Source organism: Mesoplodon mirus, assembly GCF_964341445.2.
Source record: "Mesoplodon mirus genome assembly, chromosome: 12".
Lineage (NCBI taxonomy): Eukaryota > Metazoa > Chordata > Mammalia > Artiodactyla > Ziphiidae > Mesoplodon > Mesoplodon mirus.
In genome coordinates, this window is record NC_138988.1 from 65,782,034 (window position 1) to 65,808,338 (window position 26,305).

At 45.0% G+C, this 26,305-nt stretch overlaps 1 protein-coding gene across 2 annotated transcripts in view; it reads right to left on the reverse strand.

The window, feature by feature from the left end:
- Positions 1–26,305, reverse strand: part of LRRC1 (leucine rich repeat containing 1) — a 129,520-nt gene that overhangs the window by 55,565 nt on the left and 47,650 nt on the right. The window lies entirely within an intron of this gene.

The window sequence follows — 26,305 nt, forward strand, 5'->3', positions numbered from 1 at the left end:
GAGGGCATTCGGTTGTAATTTCCTTTAGGCTTTATTTCCCCTATGTTTTCATATGGTTATATCAGTACAAAGTATTCTGAAGTATGCATTTTAAAATTATGGAATTTCTTCTGATTATAAGCATATTTGGAAAATACAGAAAACTCCAGTGAAGAATAAAAAACCACCAACATTCCCATCACCCAGAGACAATATTTTATTCTGATGTATGTTTTTAATTGTCAGATACACATACAGAGTGTGTGTATAAATAGATCATATTTCAAAATACTAGGTTCATGCTTCACTTTATGTTATTTTACAAACTTTTTCCCCTGTCATTATTTTTCCAAATAGTTTCCCATTCTTAGTGGCAGAAAAGCCCACTGCACACATTTTCACACTTCATGTAACCAATCCCCAGTTGTTGGACATTTAGGTTGTTTCCAAGTTCCTAACGTTATAATTATATTTATGTCCATTTCTGGTTATTTCCTTAGGCTAAGCTCCCAGAGTGTAATCACTGTGTCAAAGGCACTAACACCTTTGCAGCACTTGACAAATACTGCTAAATTGCCTTCGAGGGGGCAAGGTACAACTTTATACTTCCACCACCCAATTCAACATCTTTCCCTTCTTCCTTTCTTTCTCTTACATTTGAAAAACTGCACATGTTATTGATAAAGTAGTCTGGCAACATTCTCTTTTATATTCCTTTGATTACTAATGAGGCTGAATATTTTTCCCCATGTTTACCTGCCACTAAACATTGCGATTCTTGAAATGACCAAAAATGCTATTTTAAATTCCTCTTTCTCTTGGTTTAAACCCTGAGGTTACAGCTTTCAGGGCTGGAAAAGGTTAGTTCATAGCATTTAATTTCAAGAATACATTTATTTTGGACATACTAATGTTAAGAAGGGCTAAAATAGAAAAGGCTCTCTTGATCCCATGCCGTTTCTTCCACCAGCTCAACAAAGGCAAGCAGAGCCAAAACATACCTAATATTTCTAAATTGGGGGTGAAAAGGAGATGGGAGAAATAAAGTGAAAAATGGATGCCCTGCTCCAACACCACAAAGTAATCAGAAGCTACATAAAAGCTCTAAGTACAAATTTAAAAGCTGCAAATATTTAAATTTGTGGTAACATTAGCCTCACACAATTCTCTGCCTTGCATGGTCGTATAAGGTAGTGAAGAATACATACTATTAATGATCCTAGTTTCATAAATACGATAGCAGTATATATATATATATATATATATATATATATGTACACACACACATATATACACACACATATACAAACATATACACACATATGTACACATACATGTGTGTACATACATACTTGTGTGCATGCATATGTACACATACATACAGACAGACACACATGATATATATATATATATATGTGTATATATATATGGCTTATCCACATTAAGAATGGACAAACTAGTGAATATAACAAAAAAGAGGCAGACTCACAGCTACAGAGAACAAGCTAGTGGTCACCAGTTGGGTGGGGGGCAGGATAGAAGGAGGGGAGCAGGAGGTACAAACTATTAGGTATAAAATAAGCTACAAGGATATATTGTACAACCCAGGGAGTATAGCCAATATTTTATAATAACTCTAAGTGGAGCATAAGCTTTAAAAGCTGTGAATAACTATATTGTACACCTATAATTTATACAATATTGTACATCAACTAGACTTCAATTTAAAAAAAAGGAAAAGACCAAAAAAGAAAAAAGAAGGAATGAACAAAGGTACATCCATCCATCATTATAGGACCAGCACGGCTATCCAGGGTGTGAGGCCTGCCCAGGTAAAAGGTGCTGGTCAGCCCTGCACTCCTGACTGTCCCTCCTCGGCCACCACTTCAGGTTCTAGTGAGCAGTTTTTATAAGGCTGAAAAAAGAGGTGCAAGGGCTGCACCCGTCACCTCACAAGTGCTAGGGAAGATCAAGCTGACACCCACACACACACTGTACAGCAGCTTTCTGCTTGGTCTGAGGAAAAGATCAAGGAAACAGAGAAAGAGGAAAGGCACATCAATTTGGTAGAAGTCTTTAATATTTCTCAGAGCATCAGAAACATCCCTGAAGCTCAGGAAGATGGGCCTACCAAGGAACACATGAATTCTGGTCGGGGCTGGTCTGGAGTCAGGGTATCTGAGGGTAACAACAGCAACTGCCAGAGAACACAGCTGGACCCAGTCCAGACAGAGATGCCTTGTAGGAAGACATTCCATCCCTAGGCAAACTTGCTTGTACACAAGATCAGCAAACAGAACATAGGTCTCAACTCCAAAGACCATTTCTTTCTACCATACGCATGTTGCTAACTTAACTGAAAAGAACGTATTTGCCTATAAAAATAAGAGCTTTAGACAAGGAAGGCAATAGTGTGGCTAGAAGAGTCCTGCTTACTGGTTTGCTTTAAATTACTAAAAATATCAGAGCAGAAAACTAAGGAAGGGAACGTCTGTTCCTTCTTAAATACTTAGCTAAAATATCACACCCTCAGGGACACCTCCTTTGGGCCTCAAGATTCGGTCAGATCCCCCTGCTCTCAGGTTCCTGAAATCTGTTACAGTTTTTTTTTTGGTGTTTTTTTTTTTGCGGTACGCGAGCCTCTCACTGTTGTGGCCTCTCCCGTTGCGGAGCACAGGCTCCGGATGCGCAGGCTCAGCGGCCATGGCTCACAGGCCCAGCCGCTCCGCGGCATGTGGGATCTTCCCGGACCAAGGCACGAACCCGCGTCCCCTGCATCGGCAGGCGGATTCTCAACCACTGCACCACCAGCGAAGCCCCCCTCTGTTACAGTATTAATTAAATAATTGTTTGGTGATGGTCAATCTCCCTTATTGAACTCTAGGCTCACTGCAAAGAAAGACCATGTGGGCCTTGTCTGTTGCTGTTTCCCCAAAGCTGACATAGTACAGTCGGCCTACACGTTCCACATCTGGGAATTCAACCAACTGTGGATCAAAATATTAAAAAAATATTCCAGAAAGGTCCAAAAAAAGCAAAACTTCAATTTGCCTCATTGGGCAACTATTTACATAGTATTTAAATTGTATTTACAACTATTTACATTGTAATAGGTATTATAAGTAATCCAGAGATGATTTAAAGTATATGGGAAGATATGCAAAGTTATATGCAAATATTATGCCATTTTACATAAGGGATTTTATCATCCTCGGATTTTGGTATTTTGTCCTCCACGGAGGCCGAGGGGTGACTGTACTAAGCTTAAACAAACAGCCCACGGGTACTGAATGAATAAATGAGAAACTCACATTGCTAAATCTCTGCAAAGACAGTTGCTCTCTAATCTGAGTCATGAAATATCCCCTGCAGGGTGAGTATTATCTCTGTTTTACTAGTAAGAAAACTGCTTGGTCCCAGATCTCTTACAAGAGATAGTATAAAGCCTGCAGGTTATTCCCAGCTGAAATCCCCTTTAACTGTCTTCCAAGTGTTTTGCTCTGGACAAATGTGAGGTTTAAGACTAAACATATGAAAAACTATAGACAAAAACCACTTCTCAATGAAGCCAAGGCTGACCACCAACCTTTTCCGCATTTATGAGGTCTGCACCCTCGGATAAACTATTTAACCTACCTGTGCCTAATTTCCTTATCTGTAAAATGGGTCATCAACAGATATTTTCAAATAATGCCAGTATATCATACCTTAAGTGCTGCAGAAGTTCAGAGAAGGGAGAAAATGAAACAAAGGACACTTAATGCTTTGAACCAAATAAATAAAAGTAGAGGAGCAGCATAGGCAGGAATGTGACACTGGATGCAAAGTGGGGAGAGGGTAGGCCCTGGGCACAGTTTGCCTGAACTTCAGGATATCAGTTTGGGGGTATCTGGAGAGAAGGCCGGAGAGCTCTCTTGACAGAAGACTACCAATGCCAGGCTGAGCTGTTTACAATTAATTTGCCAGACAAGGAGTTCCCTCTTCTCTAAAAGAGGGATAATCACAGCTCCAGCTTAGGTTTGCACAAGAATAAAGGAGAGTCACACAAATAAAAGCACACGGTACACTCTACTGGACCTCTTTTTTTTTTTTTTTTTTTTTTTTTTTTTTTTTTTTGCGTTACGCGGGCCTCTCACTGTTGTGGCCTCTCCCGTTGTGGAGCACAGGCTCCGGACCCGCAGGCTCAGCGGCCATGGCTCACGGGCCCAGCCGCTCCGCGGCATGTGGGATCTTCCCGGACCGGGGCACGAACCCGTGTCCCCTGCATCGGCAGGCGGACTCTCAACCACTGCGCCACCAGGGAAGCCCTGGACCTCTTTTTTATACTGGGTGGGGGATCAGTAGAGAGGACCACTATTTTCCATTCGAAGCCAAATAATTTTTTTATGGAAATATAACTGACTTACAATGTTGTATTAATTACTGCTGTATATAGCAAAGTGATTCAGCTATACATATATATATTCTTTTTTTATATTCTTTTCCATTATGGTTTATCACAGGATATTGAATATAGTTCCCTGTGCTATACAGTAGGACCTGGTTGTTTATCCATCCTATGTATAATAGCTTACATCTGCCAACCCCAGGCTCCCACTCCATCCCTCCCCCAACCCCCTCCCCCTTGGCAACCACCAGTCTGTTCTCTATGTCCATGATTCTGTTTCTGTTTCATAGGTAGGTTCATTTGTGTCATATTTTAGATTCCACGTATAAGTGATATCATATGGTATTTGTCTTTCTCTGTCTGACTTACTGCACTCTAGTATGATAATCTCTAGGTCCATCCATGTTGCTGCAAATGAAGGCCGAATAATTTGAAGAAGAGTGGCGTTATTAACAGAGATGAGAAGCCTGAGAGGGCTTTTGCTTCTATCTGAGAAGGAATAAAAGCCTGAATGAACATCTATTTACATACAAATATTAGAAATAACTCATGAGGTTTTTCCTCTCATTAAAGAAGGTACCCCCAAACTTATAACTGCCAACATTCAGCTTAGTTCAAGCTTCTATATAAGGTGAAACAAAAAAAAAATCTTTACTCATATTTTTCATGTATTTGAACTGTCTTTGTCCAAGAATAAAAGCATAAAATTTGAAATTTACAAAATGTCTGAAAATTATTATAAAATTAAGTAATCTCTTCCCTACAATTTTCTTAAAATAACCTTCAATTCAGACCCACTCTAAACTACCATCATTTCTGAATCAGAATTGCTTTGAATTAGTGAGATGTGGTTGTACTTAAAAAATAAAAATACTGAATCTGTTGTTTACCAATATAACCATTACTACCACGTGTGTACAGGCGACTGATAATCAGTCCTAAACTCTGCAGTGCCAAAAATCTTCACCACCACCAAGCAGACAACCATCCTGGCACCATGAGCCCAAGGGCTTCTGAGAGAGAATACACTTTTCACCGCAGATACTGTCATTTAGAAAGTGATTTAGAAGGACAGTGCTTGCCCTTCCTGGCACTCCTGCTATTTTCTCAGCATCCATTTTTAACACATCAGGCTGGGGTTCCACCTTCCCCAGCCCCCTCACCCACAGAAGTAATACAGAGCCTTAGCCTGCAATCCTCTATAAAGAACCCGATGCCCAGAAGCCTCAAGGTGGACCACGCCCTTTCCTGAAAAGCTATCACCATCTCAGGGCTCCCCTTGGGATAGACACAGGCTGGACTGTGTGACCTTCCTTCTAACTCCTTCTAAGGAGTTTAGAACCTTCCAGGGCATTTCCTGTCACATAGAACGGTGCACAAACGGCCTGTCCAGTCTATGATCGCAGCCCCAGTGCACAGCAGGATAAGTTCTTTCTGAATAACTGAATTACTCACTGGCATTTCTTCTGGTTCTATATAAACAGCATCTCTTCTCCTGGGTTCAAGGCCCATCTGAGGTCCGCAGTTACAGTACGAGGCTCTCTCCACCAAGAGGCCATGAAATGCGAAGCAGAACGAAAGTTTGCAGGCCCGCAGCAGGCGTGCAACACTATTGAATTACCAACTGCGCTGGGCCTGGGATCCGGAGACAGACTCCAGGCCCTGAGCACGGGGATGCCTACACTGCCGGGCGCCCCTGCTCCTCGCAAAGGGCTGCTGGCCTTCTCTGCCTCGTCCACCACCCCAGGCTACTGAGAGGTACGATGAGATGATGTACAGGGTAACGTGGTAAAGTACACAAATGTAAAGGACTAGGTGGGGGGAGGTGTTTCCCCCCAAGGGGCACAGGCTGGCTTTGTCACTTTTTCTATCAACGTGTGGGGTCTGGGGCACATGGTCCCCCCGTCCTCTCACCCCGACACACTCAGACCAGAGGGGAAACTGTCCTCAAGACCTCTGTCAGCACAGAGGGAACTGAGTCTTTACCTGAGCATTTTGTTATCAGTATCGCATCTCAGAGAAATGTGCAGCTGCACGCACGGTCAGGCGTTGAGGGCAGTACCTCAACACATCACTGATACTAAACCACATCAGAAACAAACAAAAAATAAGACAGCACAAGCAAACGGCGCCATGGCAACGACAGCCACCCCTGAACTGCCCTTAGAGATCCAGAGGCAGAGGTGACCCAACAGCCACCTGGCCGTCCCAGAGGCACCCGGGTACCAGCCTCTAACCTCCCCTGGTCTCTGCGGTGACATTCCACAAGCCACCTCGAGACTTGTCCTGGGAATAAATGTACACCAGGGCCCACCAGCCAGTGCTGGTCGCCATGGAGATGTGCGCACACACACCTCCCTTCAACCACATATACATCTATACTTTTTAGCACAGTACTTCTACTTTAGAGGAAGATTTGAAATTGCTCCCCACTGCCTGGAGCTCAGAGAAGCCCCCTTTGCAATCGGTCACCTGGCAGTTGTTGTCACCGCCACCTTGGACACAGGTAGCAGGTCTCAGGCACTGAGAGAACAGCAGGGGACAGACTCAAGGCCAGGAAGTGACAGGTACAGGTCTGAAAGAGGAACACCTCCGAGCCCTGTTACACCACTTGACTGTGTGGCCCCAGATAAGAAGAGATGCCTTTCTGAGGGTCTTCATGCATCATCTAATCCCAAAAACAAACAGTGGGATGGATGGTGGTGGTCCCGCAAGCAGATGCAGAAGCAGGCCTGGAAACATTAACTAAACAGCCCAAGGTCACTGTGCTCACATGTGGAGGGGCAGAGCTTTGAAATTCGGGTCCATCTGCTTCACGGCGAGGAAGAGGACAGTCAGATTCCATCGGCTCCAAACGTGCTGGAGAAAGAGATGCTGGAGGAAATGCACCTGGGGAGACAGACGAGGTGGGAACACAGGCCCACGGTTCCGAGAGAGGCCTGGGCAGTCATCTCACCCAGAGGCGGGGTGGGTGAACTCTGTTATAAGGGCCCCCAACACGCAGCTGGGGGCAGAGCCAAGAGGTCGAGGGAGCAAAGGGGTCCCCGAGGGGGTGGGTCTACGGTACGGCCAGCAGGTAGGGGACATGGGCTGGGCCCCAGGGTTCTGCTGCCACTGTCCAGAGGCGCCAACAGAGAGAGTGGTTTGAGGGGAATCAAACCACAAAGGTGGAGAAGCCAGGTCGCCTGCCGGTTCCTGTGGACAGAGAGGAACGGAGGGCATACAGCAGCTGCCCAACTCCAGTCTCAGACACGGGGCTCCTGGCCAGCAACATGAGGAAACGGGGAGACGGTGACACGACTTTCCGACCATGAAGCCAGATGTGTGTATTTACAAGGGTCACTGTCCTCTGGGCTCTGTTTAATCAGAGATTATAGCCGGACTGGGGCCTCGAAATCTCCTGGCTTTTTACTCAATGACAATGAGTTCTTCTTATCAAAATAAAGACTTAGCAATCCTGTGTCACAATCCCTCTAAAATAAATCCTGCTGTTCCATTAAATCTGAAAGTCTGCGAGCCTTGAGACTTTGGAGTGTGCCGTCAGAAAGCCTGGCAATTCAGGGGAAAGAGGAAGGAGGGGTTTATGGCTTGAGGAGAAAACCAAGGTCAAGGGGAAAGTTCACCGTAGCGTGCTTGGGTCTGATCTTTTCGTTTGGGACATCTGCGGGGTGGGCGGAGAGGCAGACAGAAGTAAGATGAAGGAGCGTGGATGCTCATGCCCGTCTTTGCTCAGAAGGCAGCACGGAGGGGACGCAGGGCCAAGGGGAGGCTGAGGGTGGAGGCTTCAGAACCCCGTCCCGGTCCACATCCACAGGGAAAGACGGAAGGGGCGCCTGGAGGCACAGGTGCAGACGAGGGAGAAGCCCACAGGCTGGGAGATGTCCCTTCCCACAGCAGAGGCAAGTGACAAAACCCCCAACATGAAACATCCTCAGCAAACAATGAACCCCGCATCCACGAGGCGATGCTGCATGCAGTGGGCAGGGAAGACTGGAGGGTCACCCTGGCTTGGAGACGGGGATCCCGTCCCGTATAAACACCATGAATGCAGGCCTGGCCAAAGACAGGATTCAAACACGACAAGGACTAAACAACCAGCCGTGAACAGAATGAGCGCGTGAAAAAAGATGCTGCCGGGCCGTGGTGAAATACTGAATGCTGTGACTTCAGGCTCGCTCTGTACATCATGCTGCTTCATTGAGGACTATTTACTGCTCAGGTAAAACAGGGCCCTGTGTGCCAAATGGGCTGGCTGACTGCTGGCTGCCTGATACCATCCTGCTTAAAAATATCTGGGATTGGGCTTCCCTGGTGGAGCAGTGGTTGAGAGTCCGCCTGCCGATGCAGGGGACACAGGTTCGTGCCCCAGTCCAGGAAGATCCCACATGCTGCGGAGCGGCTGGGCCCGTGAGCCATGGCCGCTGAGCCTGCGTGTCCGGAGCCTGTGCTCTGCAATGGGAGAGGCCACAACAGTGAGAGGCCCGCGTACCGGAAAAAAAAAAAAAAAAAAATCTGGGATTATCAAGAAAGGCTCAGAATGAACGCGTGATCCCAGTCTGCATTTGCTGCCCCAGCTGTTCCTCAGGGTGTGCAGGGAAAAAAATAATAATGTGAAGTGGACATTTTTTGTTTTCAAAGGCACCATCTCATTTATCACATTATTCCAACACCCAGGGACTCGCCCAGGAGGCAGCCGGCCTTTGTAGACAAAAGATGTGATTCCTGCGGCAGCCTTTCCAGCATCTGGAAGGAAAAATGGGAACAGACAGTGCAGGGCAGAAAGGCTGGCACAGCCTCTGCGTGGTGCAAGGGGAAGGTGGGACACAGGCCCTTTGTCAAAGTTTTATTTTGAGTCTTGGTAACTTGTGCTGGGAAAAATTTTCCCAGCCCAGAGGGTTTTCACCTAATTCCAGCCACAATTACAAAAATAACCTTTACTCCTCAGCTTTTCCTCCCCAGCAGAGTTGGCTCAATAAACTCAAATATGTCCCGAGATACAAGATCTCCTGTTTTGGAAAAAAAAAAAAAAAAAAAAAAATCACCGGAAAGAAAGAATTACAGAAAAGTAAATGTTAGGTTTCATACAGAATGAGAAGGGGGGTTGGGGGGAATGTGGACAGTTTCGCATTCTTTCTATTTGCCCTCCTCCCAAAATAAAATATATAGGATTTTGAAATAATGTCTACTTAAACCTCAAGATAACAGCAACTAAATTTCAAAACCAAAAAACAATATTTGTATTCATCAGCTATTTTAACAGTCACTCAAAATTACCACTCATTTTAATTACTCCCATTTAATATGGACAAAATCACAACTCCTGGTATTTATGCACCAAAATTCTCTAGGGAAATGAGGTCTTCCAATGGATCCAGGATGCTATGATCCAGAAATGAAGGCTTCTGCTCTCCCCCAAGCTCCTCCATCTTCTGAGACCACACACCCTTTCCCTCCCCTGAACTGCAGATAAGCACCTGGGGTCAGGGTCCCCCTGCACATGGATTCTGTGGGTCTGGCCCCGTGCTGCTCGTGACACCTTTATAAGTATACTTCACCTTTCCAGTTAGCATCTGTGACCGTCAGCTGAGATAAACATCCTCTCACACCACCACACCACACACAGTGTTTGCCAACTGACAGGCCACAGGCTGGGGTGAGTCATTCAGACTCCTAAAGCCATGCTCTGTGGAACACAGAGAACAGAGGACAGGGCGCAGGGCTGGGGGTGACAATGTGCTCTCCACAAGTGCAGGGAGAAGCCTCCTGGCCCAGGTGAACTCGCCAGAACGCTGAGGGTCAAGAGTTCCCACCAGCCCCTCCCAGGGCACATCCCTAACCCGGGGCCAAAAAAAAACACTGAGGATCCCAGAGGCTGGGGATTACCAAATTTCACAGGACAGAAGAATCACTCGGAACGCTTACTCGATGAAAGGGCTGGGCCCACTCCAAGCCAACGGATTCACAGGGTCGAGGGTCTGGAGAAGGAATCTGCATTTTAATCCAGCTCTCCTGGAGATGCAGAGTAAAAGGGTCTTCAAGCCCCCGAGAAACACTGAGACATTTAACCTAATTGGTTCTCAGCCCTGAATGCACATCAGAATCACCTGGTGCCATCATCGCCCGAGATTCCAGTAAGTCAGCCTGGGTGGGATCCAGGAAGAAAGACAAGTATCATATGATATCACTTCTATGTAGAATCTAAAAAAAATGATACAGATGAACTTATTTACAAAACTGAAGCAGACTCACAGACATAGAAATCAAACTTACGGTTAGCAAAGGGGAAAGGGGGCAGGGGAGAGGGATCAATTAGGAGCCTGGGATTAATAGATACACACTACTATATACAAAATAAATAAACAACGAGGTCCTACTGTATAGCACAGGGAACTGTATTCAATACCTTGTAATAACCTATAATGGAAAAGAATCTGAAAAAGAATATACATATTATTATATATTTATTTACATATATATTTTTATAACTGAATATATATTTATATAACTGAACCACTTTGCTGTACACCAGAAACTAACACAACATTGTAAGTCAACTATATGGTATTAAAAAAAAAAAAAACCTACCTCAGGTGAATCTAAGATGCAGCCAGGTCAGGGCCCACTGATGATGAGGCCCTGGCTGTGTTGGTGTGGTGCCCAACTTACCCAACAATTACTCACAGCTCCTGTCCACCATCCACCTCCAGAGTAAAGCTATTTCTGCTCTTAGATGGAAGCCCAGCCTACAACACATAAGGCTATGTGCACTGAGCGCTTGCTTGATCAGACTGCTTCAAAGGGAGCCAGAACAGTGATGGGAGGTAAAGTAAAGCCGTCTTGTTGTTTGGAAGAAGAGTAGGGGAAAGAGGTGGGGTAAAGATGCAAAGGGGGTCTGTCTGAATCTATTTAACAGCCTCCTTCCCATTTTTAGATAAAATCAATTTTTAAGAACTCCCTCTACCTATAATACAAGTACACTTTTTCAACACTAACCCTAAAAAGAAAAGAGGTTAAACTAGAAAACGGAGTGCAAAAGTCTTCTAAAAAGGGCTCAAAAACATATTTATGCTATTCCAAAAAATACTGTAGAAAAAGAGCTTAAGGGCTTAAATACATAAGTTGTCAACTCACAGATGAAAAGGTATGATATTAGTAACAATTTCAGGTGTATAGCAAAGTGATTCAGATATATAGATATATACAGACAGATTCTTTTTCAGATTCTTTTCTCTTATAGGTTATTACAGAATATTAAGTAGAGTTCCCTGTACTATACAGTAGGTCCTTGTTTGTTATCTATTTCATATATGGTAGTGTGTACCTGTTAATCCCAAACTCCTAATTTATCCCTCCCCCCATTTCCCTTTGGTAACCATAAGTTTGTTTTCTATGTCCGTGGGTCTATTTCTGTTTTCTATATAAGGTCATTTGTATCTTTTGTTTTTCAGATTCCACATATAAGTGATATCATATATTTGTCTTTCTCTGTCTAACTTACTTCACTTAGTATGATAATCTCTAGGTCCATCCATGTTGCTGCAAATAGCATTATTTCATTCTTTTTATGGCTGAGTAGTATTCCATTGTATATATGTGTATGTGTGTGGGGGGGTTATATATATACATCTGTGTATCTGTGAGATAGACAGATATATCAATCACATCTTCTTTATCCATTCATCTGTCAATGGACATTTAAGTCGCTTCCATGTCGTAACTATTGTAAATAGTGCTGCTATGAACATTGGGGTGCATGTATCTTTTCAAATTATGGTTATGGTTAGGTTCCTAAATGAGTGGCTCCTGGCTCCAATTTAATTTACATGACTTTCCCTGGAGATTAAAATGCAGACTCCGGGGATCCTGCTCTGGGAATTCTGAACGTGTAGTCCTTGGGGAAGGTGGGAGATATGCAATTTTAACAAAGATTCTGACGTAGGCGGTCCCAGAGCCCACCTGGAGAAACACTGCTCCAAGTGAAGGAAGGAAGACCAAAATCCAAAGTCTAAATTTCCAGGTAGAAAGAATTCTTGCTCCCATCATACCTGAAATCCCCTTTCTCTGTGGTCTGATGGTCAGCAGGACATTGATTTGTTGGACTTTGTCATCTTTTTCTCCATCCTCCCTTTTAAACCTACAAGCATGGTTTTGCCCACATGGTCTGTAGGCCTCTGGGGATAGACTGTAGCTTGTTGTTTCTGGACAGGATTCTTCCTTCTGCTCTATCTGTGATAACATCCCAGTTCCTGATGTGCAGAGAAAGCACAATAAAAGTTTCTCGAAGTTCCTATGTGCTTCTTTTCAAGAACTTAAAAATCTGTTATAAAGATCACACCTTATAATGCCATGGAAGTGCTAAACCTCACATTTCATTGATTCTCTGCCAGCCATCTACCAGTTTCTGAACTGATTAATTCACATAATTCAAGAAATCTGCACCTAAGGCTGGATAGAGGGGCTGCAGACCCTGCACCTTGTTACAAAGCACCATTCAGAGAATAAGTGCCCCTACAAATCAAAAAGTGACAAAAACAGGGGCTCTCCTCTTATATCCAGTTTCTCTCTGAAGTTAAAACGGAAGCAATGGCCCCAAGGGCAAAGGCTAAGAGAGCACCCTATTCATTCACGTGTCCATATATCAGACTATTTACGCAGCTAATACTTGGTGAACCCTGGTGACTTATGTCAGGCTATGTGGCAGAAGCTAAGGAGGCAAAGGTGAGTAACAGAGGCACGGCCTTTGCCCACAATGATCTTAAAATGCAGTGGGGAAGAGAGGTGTCATAAAAATAAGCCCAGTGTAGTGTGACACCCAACACGGGCAACCTCACCAGGGCGGAGAGAGTCTGCGAGTGGGAAGGGCAGGTTGATGACTTAAACTTTGCCTCCATTGACTTTTTATAATGAACCATATGCTGCTTTCCTAATTATAAAAAAAAAAAAAAATCCCAAGGTGAAATAAACTTGGAAATACAATAGGTAAATGCAATCATTAAAGGATCTTAGAAGGGTCCTCAACACTTAACATGGAATAACCAGGCTTAAAATGCCGGAGTCCACTCTCGTCCCAACCATCGCTGACGACCAGACTCCAGAAAAAAGAATATTGGTGACTGGTTCCCCCCACCTTTTGCCTTCTGGGTGTGCCTGAGACGGCTCATTCCCATGCCAGACACCCATCAAACCCACACACATTATGACCCAACTTATGAAACTCCCCCATTAATTATATCATGGTCAGCCGTCCAAGACACACATCACATCAGGGTTGCTTCCGTGCCTTAGAACTGGCAGATCCAGCAGGAAACCGTGATGGCTGTTGTTTCCTCCCGGAAATGGGGGCTGCAGGTGTTTTTCAAGCACTTCTCTGATCTCGCAAAGAGAGTCCGGAGAAACGCACAAAACAACAAGCAATGAATGCCATAAACCTCTCTGGCGTCGTTTCTCCGGTCACAGATGACCTCCCAGATGCCAAATCAACCCACGTTTACTGCCCATCCAGCCCCTTTTTCCAGGCAGCCTTCCCAGATGTGCTTCCCCATCTGGCTCCCAGGCAAGGTCTTGGGATGCTCCCGTTTCTCCACCTGCTCCTTCCCAGCCTCTGTCTCAGGTTCCTTTTCATCGGTCCTTTCACGACGGTGCTCCCCAAGGTCCTGCCTTCCCACAGCCGTGCCTGGACCGTCTCATCTGTGGCGACAACTCCATCCATTGATCTGCAAGCGTTAGCTCCACCCGTGAGGTCAGTCCTCCGGGGAGTCTGACGCGGTGGCAGTCGGCCACGCTCTCTCTCGGCTTGTCTACGACACCAGCCAGCACTGCTGAGCAGCCCAACTGCGGCTCCTTCTTGGATCTTCCTCTGCTCTGCCTTAAACGGTGACATCCTGCACGCCCCTGCCTTCATTCCCACAGCCCCAAACATCCCCTGCACAAGGATGCCTCCCAAACCTTCACCTCCCCTGAGCCTCAGACCCTGATACTCAGCTGCCCACCGAACACCTCCACTGGGATCTTCCAAAGGCATCTCCCCCTCATCTTTGCCCTCAGTCCTGTCCTGTCTTGCGTCTCTCGTCTCCCCACGGTGGGAAGTGGGAGTTTATCCCAGTCGCAGACCTCTCACTCGCCCTTCCCTCCACATCCAACACATCCCCTCCCCATCTGTCACCCACACGCCTGGTCCAGTGTCTCCCTTTTTCCTGCCCCCCCATCCAGTCTCTCCATTACCCACATGGATGCCTAGCCTCCTGCCTCCAGGCTGCCCCCATTCAGCCCCATGCTCCCTGCTGGTGCCGGGTGACCTGGGAGTCACTCCCCGGCTGGACACCCTTTCACAGCGCCAACCCTACCCCCACCCCCCGGGTTTCAAGAAAACACTCCCTAGCTGAGCCCACAGACCCCCGTGATCCCACCGCCATCCACCTCTCTCCGGCCTCATCTCTTGCCACGCGCTACAGTAATATCTTGCATTTTCCAAATTTCAGACCTTCAGACACACACACACATGCTATATCATCTGCCCAGGAACATCCTTCTTGTCCTTCTTGTCATTTCTTTGTCTCTACCTGCAACTTGTTCCTCAGAGCTTGAGTAAATATCATCTTTCCCAGGAAGGCTTCTTTTTTTTTTGGTACGTGGGCCTCTCACTGTTGTGGCCTCTCCCGTTGCGGAGCACAGGCTCCGGACACGCAGGCTCAGCGGCCATGGCTCACGGGCCCAGCCACTCCGCTGCATGTGGGATCTTCCCGGACTGGGGCACGAACTCGTGTCCCCTGCATCGGCAGGCGGACTCTCAACCACTGCGCCACCAGGGAAGCCCAGGAAGCCTTCTTAATACTCTTCCCCTCCCCAGGAATGACGGAGACCCCACCCCACCCTGGGCTCCTTCAGGCACACCTCTGACACCGTCCTGTCATCACAGATGGACCTGGTCCTTTCATTCCTGTCCCCTAAATCCCTTGAGAGCCATCACCAATCTACCACTAGCCAGCTACCACTGGCTCCTAGCACAGAACTCGAATACCTGGTGCTAGTTTAAAAATTCAGGAAATGAATACAACTCATTCTAAAACTCTGTTCCTGTTCCCTTGTCCCTTATCTCAGTGAAGTGTGCATTCCAGCCAAGACTTCACCAGTGCTTTGTTGGGCCTTTCCCAAGGAAATACTCTGCCGTTATTTAGAACGCTTACTTGAGCTTCTCTCTTCCCATCTGGATCCCTGAGGAAGGTCAGAACAGTTGCCAGCACAGTCAAGAGGCATTTTAGAAATAAGAATAACTTCAGCTGGCTGCAGGGAAGGTCTCCAGAAGACCAGAGCATCTGCTTAGGAAATGCCAACGAGCTACAGGGAGACCTCCTTGCCATGGTCCAGTGGGTCACATATAAAGGCTGACTGGTCCATGACAAAAGCCCAAGGCAGGGACCTTGATAAGAAGGTCTGACTTATGGCTAAAAAAGATGTGGTACATACATATAATGGAATATTAGGCATTAAAAAGAATGAAAGAATGCCATTAGCAGCAACATGGACGGACCTAGAGATTATCATACTAAGTGAAGTATGTCAGGTGGAGAAAGACTAATATCATATGATATCACTTACATGTGGAATCTAAAAAAAAAAAAAGATACAAATGAACTTACGAAACAGAATCAGACTCACAGACATAGAAAACAAATGTATGGTTACCAAAGGGGAAACGTGGCGGGGGGAGGGATACATTAGGAGCTTAGGATTAACATATGCACACTACTATATATAAAAATAGACAACCAACAAGGACCTAATGTAGAGCACAAGGAACTCTACTCAGTATTCTGTAATAACTTATATGGGTAAAGACTGAAAAAGAATGGATGGATGTATACGTGTAACTGAATCACTTAGCCATACACCTAAAACTAATACAACATTGTAAATCAACTGTAGTCCAATACAAGATAAAAATTAAATTTAGGGGCTTCCCTGGTGGCGCAGTGGTTGAGAGTCCACCTGCCGATGCAGGGGATGCAGGTTCGTGCCCCGGTCCGGGAGGATCCCACATGCCACGGAGCAGCTGGGCCCGTGAGCCATGGCCGCTGAGCCTGCGCGTCCAGAGCCTGTGCTCCGCAACGGGAGAGGCCACAACAGTGAGAGGCCCGCATACCACGAAAAAAAGAAAAATTAAATTTAAAAAAAGTTATGAAGGCCCGAGTTAGGTGAGGGAGGGAGGAACACCCATGACCCATTCAGTTCCCGGGGTGCCTGCTGCCGCCCCGACTTAGTTGAGGCCCCTGTGGTGTTACTTGGGGCTCCCCCACCCCACTCCCCAGCTCCAGGTCGCCTTTTGCTGGGGACACGTATAGAGTCATTGGCACCTGGCCCTCCCATGTTTGTCTACCTTGCTCAGGCCCCCTTGTTCCTCTTGGCCCACCACTCATCCACCCCACTGGATGGAGGAAGCCTATGCTTTCACATCCTGCAACGCCATCAAACAAAGGGTGAAGAGCAAAGGTAAACACTCCAGGGCATCAACCCTTAACATGCAATGGCACTTCCACTGAGCACCTTCACAAACAAAACATATGTTAGGTAAACATGGAGCTGATTGCTTCACAGAACCTTAAAAGCAGCGGAGCACTCGTGCTCGGTCTGCTTCTGCCACGTTCTTTCCCGTGTACCTCTCTCTGCAGCCGCATGGCCCTGGGGGTGGCTGTGTCTCCCTGACTGATTTCAGCACGAGAATCCTAAGTCAGGTAGAGACTTCTAAACTGCTTACTCACCTCTTACCTCACTCTGTCTGGCTGCCTTTGACTTATCACATCCTCTGGAAATTTCTCCACCTTGTTGGTTATCTACACCAATCCTACCTTTGAAACCTATAGCTTCCTGTTGGTATTAAAGTTACAGATCAGTTCGTGTTTTCCCCAGAAAGATGAAAAGGCAAGAGTTACTGATGAATCTGCCTTGTTAAAACAGTTAAATATTTAACAATAAAGGTTTGGGAAATGTTCACAAACCCATATGAAGTGAACAAAAGCAAGACAGAAATATCTATGTGGTGCATAACCCCAATTTTTGTGAAGCAGGTTATGAAAAGGAAAAAGATAAAGAGAATACATAAAAAACATTAATGATGACTATTTCTGGGTAGTAAGATATAATATTTTTCTACTGGGGAGACAGATTGTGATTTGGAATCTAACAAACCTGGATCCACTGCTCACTCACCCTGCCACCAAAGACAAGGTTTTTAAACCTGAGACTCGGTTTTCTCACCTGTTAAAAAGGGGGATGCAAATTTCCTTCTTGGAGGTGGTTTGAGAATTAAAGGTGATAACACACGACGCGCTTGCTTGGCCTCACAGCTCGTACACAGTAAGCCCTCAGTAAGTATTCTGAGGATAAAGATTCACACAGTTCTCTTGGTTTTTCAACAGTGTTTCTTTACGTTTCCTTATTATTAATTCTCAACAAGCAACATGTGCTTTAAAAAAACATAAGCTGGAAAAGCAATGATCCTGATAATTCCTTGCTCTACCCTTCCCCAGTCTTCTCAAGGACAGGTCAAATGGAATTCACTTTAAGTACAGAGAGAAAAAAGGAAAAAAAAGGACACCAGCTAAACTGGGGCTACTCTATATTGCAAAGAAGAATTTCCCAGAGGGAAACCTGCTGGCTAGCCCAGGCAGAGCCTCAGGTGTACTCCAAGGGTGAGATGAATGTCAGTGGGTTAAGCAGGTGAGTCACCCAGTTGCCAGGTCAGCGACAGTGTACTCAGAGAAGATAGGGCTACAAAAATGTGTGCCACGCTAAGTAAATTCATGTGGGACCAGTGATCAATCTGTATGCCGATGGAGCCAGGTACTGATGTCAACGTGTCAGAGTATCACCTGTCTTCAGCGTCCTTACCAAGAATTAAATGCCCCATCACAGTGCTTGCAGAATATTCACACTCTGAGAAAAGAACATGGGATGATCTTAGCCACTGGAAGTTAGAGACAAAGTCCTCTCCATAGGAGAGGGCCACACCTACTTCCAAGGGACCTGGGACGTTCACGTTGTCTAATCTCTTTACTTTTCTTTCAAAGGTAAAGCCCCATACAGTCTTCATTTTTGGCTTTCCTTGTTCTACGCTTCTGGCAACACACCGGTCTTTTGCCAAGACAGCACAACGATGACCTTAGAAGGGTCACATCAGAGCGTCCCAAGAAAGCCCTACTTTCTTTCGTTAGATGATATTTCCTTTTTGGCCATAAAAGATGGACAAATCACCTCATAAGGTGTATCACTTCTACTGGTGGTTGAATTCATTCACTAGGTAGAATGTCATGAGTTTAAATCTCTTAGGCTGACTTTTTCCTATTTTCATCTCCAAATGCAAAGAGTACTTAGTCATAAATATTGCCTATATTCTTTCTCTCAAAATAGACTAGAACTATCAGCCCTACCTTTATCATGCTCAATGTTCCCCAAATAATGAAAAGTGCCACCCCTCTGGGTTTCTTACTTCAGCTCCATCACTAACTAGAAATACAACTTGGAGGCATACCACAACTTCTTCAAGCCCCAGCTTCCTCATCCTCATCAGTCATCCTGAGATGCTTCTACCCAGCTCCCAAGATTGGTGTGTGGATTAGATAAAATACAGGTGTGATGAAACAGCACAATGCCTAGCATAAGGCACACAGTATCTAGACATCACTTCAGGTAGAAACCTCCCTCACCTGTGTCACTCTAGCCTTCAGACATGCTCGTGTCCTCACCCCTGCCCTGAATACTTATTCTCACAGTCCTAGTGCAGATCCTCATGACCCAAAACAAAGGACAATAATAGGGTTAATTCCAGCAGCCAACACTGAGTGTTCATTACATGCAAGGCACGTTTTTAAGCCCTTTACACACACAGCCTCTTTTAAGAGTCACAATACCATTCCCCAGATGAAGAAACTGAGGCACAGAGAACTGAAATAACCTATCCAAGATGGTGACCCCTGTCCTGAAAATCTTTCAGGACCCCATGTTCCCCAGAGCAAGTGCCTCAAACATCCCTCATACATAAAACTCTCGTTTTCAAAATATACTTTAAACCAGTTTCTAAAAATTCAAATTAAAACAAAATCATGCATACTTGCACAGGTTTTATGTTAACTGTTAGCAAATGGGTGGCCACCCATCATGTCGATCCGTGTCTGGGTTTACACATTTCTGTGCAGATGTGGAAAGGAGGCTACCCTTCCCTCTTTGGGGGCACACATCTGAATTTCCTACAAATGGGTCACTCACTGGAAGGTTGTAACAGAGCAACAGAATCGTGTATGTGTCTGTGTGTGTGTGTGTGTTTACTAGGCCTGTATGTGATCAGTGACATAAAACCGTACAATTCCAGGATTCAATTAAATGCCAGTTGGGGCAGCTGCTGCTCACGCCTTACCAACCAAGATTTCTCTTTTTCTTGTGTAAATAGCTAACTGCACTTCCCACCTCCTTTCAGTTAAGTTGGGGACATGAAACTGGCCAACAGAACATGGATGGGGATGATGTAGGCCACTTCTCAACACAGCCCATAAAAATCACCCAGGCACAAACCCTGTTTTCCCCTCCCACAAGGACCCTGGTGGCCGCTAGTTGAAGCAACATGTACATCCAAGGGGGAAGATATATATATCCCTGAATATATAGAACAGAGCCTCTCACAACCCACCTCCCCATTCCACACACCCCCACCAAACACACACACACACACGGGAAGGGACTGTAAATTGATCAGCAATAAAATTTCTCATTCTGTTGAGCCCTTGAGAATTCTTTAGCCGTGCAGTGCAGCTTGTGGGATCTTAGTTCCCCAACTAGGGATTGAACCCAGGGCCACAGCAGTGAAAGTGCCGAGTCCTAACCACTGGACCACAAGGGAATTCCCTCTTCTCTGATTTTGGATGAATCTTAAAATTTTCAGTGAGTATCCAACAGACAAGCACTGAGATATTTGCATTTTTAATGATATCATTGACTCCATAAATGTATAACAAACATTTGAAAAATTTTTCCAACAAACAACAACTCAGCTGAGGAATCCACTCCTTAACTCCCTCCAAATTTGCAACTCAAGTATGAGAATTGTTAAAGACTGCATGATTTCAACTTCAAACCAAAAATCCCCATTATTCTCTCAAGTCTCTTTCAAATCAGATATACTGTAACTGACACCTCTCTGTGTGCCCTGAGCACTTTATTTGTATAACTGTATAAGCCATTAATGTTAAATTACTTACATATGTCTGTTGTGCCTGTAGAATTACCTCCTTAAGGGATAGAAGAATTCAGCAAAGAGCCTTACACAAACACAGTAAGTACTCAATAAATGTTGCTTGAATTTAAAAAAATAATAATTATGAGCTATAGTTGATAACCACAACAGTAAAAAAAAAAAAAATGGCCTGGATCCAAGGCTTTTTCAAACTGAAAAGATGTAAGAATCAAAATTTATTATTAGGTTGGAGCAGGTGTGTTAGACTGAGGATATATTCAATACTTAGAAAGTCAATTTAAAAACCAAATCATTTCTGGGCTTCCCTGGTGGTGCAGTGGTTAAGAATCTGCCTGCCAATGCCAGGGTTCGAGCCCTGGTCCAGGAAGATCCCACATGCTGTGGAGCAACTAAGTCCGTGCGCCACAACTACTGAGCGTGCGCTCTACAGCCCGCAAGCCACAACTACTGAGCCCGCGTGCCACAACTACTGAAGCCCCCGTGCCTAGAGCCCATGCTCTGCAACAAGAGAAGCCACCTCAAAGAAAAGTCTGCACACTGCAAGGAAAAGTAGCCCGTGCTCGCCACAACTAAAGAAAGCCCGCACACAGCAAAGAAGACCCAACGCAGCCAGTTAAATAATTAATTAATTAATTAATTTAAAAATAAATAAATAAATAATAAAATAAAATAAAATAAAAACCACATCATTTCTACATATAATCCTCTAGTTCCAGTTCTCAGTCCTGCTCCTCAGTCCCCCTTTCCTCCTCAGCTTCTTCATCCTTTTCTAAGATGTGTCTTTTCTAGCTTAATAAGCTCAGAGCATTGTTTCTGGTCATGGCAGCAAATTGCTGTCACCATTCTTACGGAGAGATGCCATCCAGCCCTCAGCTGCCTGAAGGCTTAGCATCTCTTGGCTCCAGCCCAAGTCACGTGACAAAACAGGTGACCTCAAAATCAAAAATGAAGCGCCATGGCCACTCACCCTCAACCACTTTTACAGCTGGAAACTGTCAACCTGATACCAAGGAAAATTGTCTAATTAGAAAGTGAGCAGAGACTGTCATTCCACATGTTGGGGTTTTTTTTTATTATTGAAGCATAGTTGATTTACAATGTGTTAATTTCTGCTGTACAGCTACGTGATTCTGTTATGCATATCTATACATTCTTTTTCATATTATTTTACATTATGGTTTATCAGAGGATACTGACTATAGTTCCCTGTGCCATACAGTAGGAACGTGTTCTTTATCCATCCTATATATAATAGTTTGCAACTGCTCATCCCAAGCTCCCAATGCATCCCTCCTCCACCTCTATCCCCCTTGGTAACCACAACTCTGTTCTCTATGTCTGTGAGTCTGTTTCTATTTCATAAATAAGTTCATTTGTGTCATATTTTAGATTCCACATATAAGTGATATCATACGGTATTTGTCTTTGTCTGGCTTACTTCACTTAGTATGGTAATCTCTAGGTCCATCCACGTTGCTGCTAATGGCATTATTTCAATTCTTTTTATGGCTGAGTAATATTCCCCGTGTGTGTGTGTGTGTGTACACATACCACATCTTTATCCATTCATCCGTCGATGGACACTTATGCTTCTTCTATGTCTTGGCTATTGTGAATAGTGCTGCTATGAACATAGGGGTGCATGTATCTTTTCAATTAGAGTTTTCTCTGGTATATGCCCAGGGTTTTGTTTTACTTCAGGAGAAACCACTACAATTATGTGCCTTCATCTTAGCCCATTCTGTGTAAATCCAACACTGTTTTGGAAAATCCATCACCCAGCCACAGAGCAGTGCAGGACTGAGTGAATGACTGAATGGGGGAGGGGTGGAGGAGGGATGAGGAGCTACCGAAAATCTCTAAACATTTAGAGAACCCAGGACTGACTGAAGTTCGTACTGACCTAAAAAATATATTCAGAGGTGTTGACCTCAAACTCAGGGCACCATCTCTATTACAAACCTGCTAATTAAAGAGAAAACAAGAAAGAGGAAGTTATATAAACCTACAACTTATTCAGCACAGCCACAATTTTTCTGGTAAGTGGAAGAGAACCATATGAATTAATAAAAAGTAACAATAGTTTACTCTTTTATACTTTTTTGAAATTGCCATCTGAGGCAGATTTTGAGTACTATAAAATTATCAGTGGGGCTTCCCTGGTGGCGCAGTGGTTGAGAGTCCGCCTGCCGATGCAGGGGACACGGGTTTGTGCCCCGATCCGGGAAGATCCCGCATGCCGCCGAGTGGCTGGGCCCATGAGCCATGGCCGCTGAGCCTGCGCGTCCGGAGCCTGTGCTCCGCAACGGGAGAGGCCACAACAGTGAGAGGCCCGCATACAGCAAAAAAAAAAAAAAAATTATCAGTGTCCTGGTTTATTTACCTAAGTTGGCCTTAAGTAATGCATGGCTGTTTTCGAAAACTGATCCACTCGAAAACGTGAAACAACTGGTCTGAGGATACGCAAAATGACAAATTCTGAAAGAGTTCCAAAATCATTTTGAGCAGAGACATTGTTGTCAAAATTTCCCTTCGGATTTAACAATTTGCATCATTAATTTGTGATAGATTTTCAGGTTTATCTGATAAAATATCATGGATGTTTCTTTATGGTACAAAAAAAAAGGAAGGATCTGTTTGCATAGTTTATTCCAACTCTTTCAGTGTTGAAAATGGAAAGGTGATTAGAAAACATCACAGACGCCAAATTTCTTTCCACCTCCACTTTGAAAATAATTATTATTATCTGGAATTAAAATGTGAGTGGAAGGCAATTGTATGTTTTCTATTATTAACCCCTCTCCCTAACAAAAGAACAGGTAAAAAGGTAAGACAGAGAAAGGGCCTGTGATAGGAACGTGGCAGTACTTGTAAAGGCAACCAAGCCAGGTCTGGGGTAGAAATTGTCAGCTCTCCACCCACAAGGCAGAGTGGCACCATGGGGCTTCTCTTTGAGGGGTGTCTCCTGTACCATTTTCACAGTGACTGTGACAAAGAAACTCACGACTGATAACACAGATTAGGTCTAGCACTGGAGCGGTGTGCTAGGCAGAGCATTAAGCCTGGGCCCGGATTAGGCAGAGACAGAGAAGGGAACAATGGCCTGACTGTGGAAAGTCTTCAGTCTGCGTGGGCGAGAACTGGCCTCTGCCACACTTCTGTTGTGGGTGTATGTAGTTATTACCCCCAAAAAACACTAACTGTTCACAACCAAGAAGGAGGACTTCTAGGCACACTGGATGCCTTGCTTGCCAGAAAGAGCTTTTTTCAGGGCACACTCAGAAGCACCAAGACTTGCTGTTACACAAGGGCATTTCAGCAGGCTTCAAAATTGATCTTATTTTTTTTTATTTTTTATTAGTTTCTGCTTTATAACAAAGTGAATCAGTCATACATATGATCTTAGATTTCATTAAACAAACCCACTGCCACAGAGCACAGACACTGATCCCCATTTTGCAGCTGTACAGAGGGCGACTAACCCAAACATTTAATCCAAGTCTAGCCTCTCGACTTTGTGGGACGATGATCCTGCTGATGGAATTGGATAAGCTGTCCATCTGCTAACTCTGAAGCTCTGTCCCAGTGCCAGTGAGGGTTTTGTACTAAAACTATCTCTTAGTTTCTTGTTCACTCAAGTTTGCAAAGTAATTCTCCAGAATGTGCAGTCTCTGGCCATGTTTGTTCCGCATGCAGTATTATTTGCCCCATAAGAGAAATAAACTCATGACTTCTTTGGCTGTGCTAATACTAATAGCATTTCCTTAACTTCATCCATCCCTGTTCTACCTTCGCAATTTTTGTCATCCCAGTAGAGCACCTGTGTTCTTTATTATTTACCTCACTCTTTTTTTTTTTTTTTTTTTTTTTTTTTTCCGTACGCGGGCCTCTCACTGTTGTGGCCTCTCCCGTTGCGGAGCACAGGCTCCGGATGCGCAGGCTCAGCGGCCATGGCTCACGGGCCCAGCCGCTCCGCGGCATGTGGGATCTTCCCAGACCGGGGCACGAACCCATGTCCCCTGCATCGGCAGGCGGACTCTCTACCACTGCGCCACCAGGGAGGCCCTACCTCACTCTTTTAAATCAACTTTGTTGAGTAAGATTTATCTTTAAATCACTAACATGAATAGAAAGCCATTATCATCACCAGATATAAAAGATAAATATAACAATCAATACAATATAGTGCTATTAAGTTTTACAGAAAGCAACCTAAAGGGAGTAAAACTTTTTTAAATAAAAAGGAAAGAGGATAACTTCCTCACTCTGATTCAATATTAAAAACTGCTGTTTTGCAGTACCACTTAAAATCTTCTCTAGCAGTGCCGGTGGCATATGCCTTACACTTTCGGGGAAAAAAACTGAACTAAACAGACAATGAAACAGTACTGTGATGTAAGTCGAATTACAGCATAGACTATAAAATTCAAATTACTAACCCTCTGGGCAGGACTCATGATGCACTAAGAAAGTCTGCCCTAGATTTGTGGACAGCGAGATAGTACTCTGGGGTAGTACCTCTTCTCACATATCCAGAAAGCATTTGTCTCCAAGAGCTAAGAATCAGTGAGCAGAGAAAACAGACAAAAAGTCCGGGCATGAAAGCGGATGCGCTTCACCACAGAAAACTGCATCAGACCTTAACTTGAAGTCTGTAGTACTATCTCCCTCCCTTAAGCAGGGAACATTAGGAAACGTTTAATTTTGCTCCTGGAATCAAAGCCGACTTGAACTTCAGTCAGCTCTAGCCTCTTACCCTTTAGCCAGGAATATCCTGGAGGTTTCCCACCTTCCACATGGGCAGGTGCGGGACCAAGAGAAACAGCGAATCTGGGCTCAAAACCACAGGAAGCTGCTGAGGGGCTGTTAGGAGAGGGCTGGGGGGTGGGGACAGCTAAGATCTCCTCCTCAGCGTGTTTGGCATCCCTGGGGAGCTTCTTAGCAATGCAGCATCTCCAGACCCACCCCAGACCTACTGCATCAGAATCTACATTTTAACAAAATCCAATGGTAATTCATGGCGTGGTCAAGTTTGACAAGCACTGATCCAAAAGGGCTTGAGTGGTCTGACACCAACATCTCATTTGCCTCCCTCCTCCATGGGCAAGCGACACTCTTTGGAAAATCAGGAACTGAGGAAGCCAACAAAGGTCCTACCACGACAGTGGCCAGTGCTGGCCGTGGCCCTGCTACAACCCAGGGACTGGGTAGGAACAGCCTCTGATCACTGAGAGGGCCTTCTCTGCTGGGGCTGCAGAAGACACACGGGGATCCAGACATGAGCCCCAAACCCCTACAAACACCTGCATCCACGCAAAGTGCGGGTCCTCCCACTGCCTCTCAGGCTGCAGCCTCTGTAACTTTGATTCACCTACTCAGCTGCCTAGGAAACTCACATTAATGGGATTTTATGGGCCAAAAGAATGAGAGAGGAGACATGGGGAGATTTGCCTGACCTGGAAACAGCTCCAGACCCACGTTCCTGTTGGTTATAGTAAAACCATGACCTTGTTCTGCTCTGTCATCTGTGCAGTTTTTTCACAACCACAAAGAAAGGCCCCTCCACCACCACCACCCCATTCCCACCACACACACGAGCCAGAGCAAGCCTTTGCCAATAGGCGAAGGGGGAGGTTAACTCCCCCAGCATTTCTACAAGAGCCTGATTAAAAGGGAGCAGATCTGCAGGATCCGTCACA